General features: G+C 39.1%; 1 pseudogene; it reads right to left on the reverse strand.

Annotated features, from left to right (window-relative positions):
• Nucleotides 1–1,072: 1,072 nt before the first annotated feature.
• On the reverse strand, nt 1,073–1,382 carry LOC102977656 (signal recognition particle 9 kDa protein-like; annotated as a pseudogene).
• Between the last annotated feature and the right edge of the window lie 323 nt (nt 1,383–1,705).

Here is a 1,705-nt window from a genome sequence, read left to right on the forward strand (position 1 = left end):
TCTGTGACCACCTAGAGGGGTGGGATAGGGAGGGAGGGAGGGAGGGAGACGCAAGAGGGAGGAGATTTGTCCATGGTTAGCTGGTTCACTTTGTCGTAAAGCAGAAACTAACACACCATCGTAAAGCAATTACACTCCAATAAAGATGTTAAAAAACCAACAAAACAAAACAAAAATATATAGTTTAAATTTGTAAAGTTTAAGGTAAAGCATACTTGTTTTCAGTTAGTTTTAGATATAACTGAGACTACACTACCGTATATAATCAGCTGTACTGCTGTGCACAGTGAATTCCAGTTACCGTATTTTATATTTGGTGGTCGTCAACAGCACAGAACTTATGCTCCAAAAGAAATATATCAATCCAGCAAAATGGTTACATTTAATTTTCTTTTAAAGGCAGATTAACTAAATTTAAGGAAGAATTGGCTTTTCTGGGTATCTCATTTTCAAATTACTGATGCATACTTACCAGAGAGTAATTATTTATTTTGCCTAACATCAAACAATCTGCAGAAAGTTTCCAAGATAGAGGCATTCCTTGTTCCATTTCCAAAAATAAATAAAGGCTTTCTAACTGAAAGCATTTACATTCCTAGCTCTCTAAATAATGTCCATGGTTAGCTGGTTCACTTTGTTGTAAAGCAGAAACTAACACACCATCGTAAAGCAATTACACTCCAATAAAGATGTTTTTTTTTAAAAAAGAAAATATTTTAAAGCGCAGTTTAAAGGAATGGCTCACCCTGCCTCCTTCAAGCGCGTCTGCACCCGCCGCTCCCCCAAGTCCTTTAAGCAGCATTCAGAGAAAACAGGAATAATTTTGCCTCAATGTGATTTTGCCACTTGAAACCAGAGACTTAGGCTGCAGCTTCTCTCTAGTTTTTATGTGACCTATTTTGGGGTGTGTGGTTCCATTTCCAAAAATAAATAAAGGCTTTCTAACTGAAAGCATTTACATTCCTAGCTCTCTAAATAAACATTAAAAAACAAAGTACAAAAAATGATCTCTTGGCTTCTGGAGAGCCCACTTAGTTACATAAAGTATTTTCTGTCCCAACACTTGTCTCAAATTCAAAAGATATTTACTTCCTCAGAACAAGACAGTCTTCATTTCAAACCATTCAGTCCGTTTCCATGGCCACACTGCGGGATTCCTTGGCCACCATAAGTCGCATTAGTTGACTGGAATTTCTCAATCTTCTTTACATCTTGAGCTTGGTCAGTTCTATACACCAAGCAAACTAAATCATCTGTTATTTTAATACACAAACTCCCATCAGAATGCGTATATTTGAGAACCACACATGCCTTCATAGGGTCTGCGAGGCAGAGTTTCTCTACTGAGCGACTGAGCTCTCCCGGGTCTGGTACTGCGGCATCGTGGGCCCGCGGCGGAACAGCAGAGTCAAATTCTTTTGGAAAACATGAAACTCAGCTTATTGTTTGCAAGAAAGGTAATCATGTTGATCAAGTTAAGTTTATTTATTTATTTTTTGTGGCCGTGCCGCGCAGCGTGAGGGATCTCAGTGCCCCGACCAGGGATTGAACCCCCCACGGCAGTGAAAGCGCCCAGTCCTAACCACTGGACTGCCAGGGAGTTCCCAGGTTAACTTGATTTTAATGCATGTATAACGTATTGCAAGAAAGGTTTAATTTGCGACCAACATGGAATATATATATATATTTTTTAGAAGATGTTGGG

Source organism: Physeter macrocephalus, chromosome 15 (assembly GCF_002837175.3).
Source record: "Physeter macrocephalus isolate SW-GA chromosome 15, ASM283717v5, whole genome shotgun sequence".
Taxonomy (NCBI): Eukaryota; Metazoa; Chordata; class Mammalia; order Artiodactyla; family Physeteridae; genus Physeter; species Physeter macrocephalus.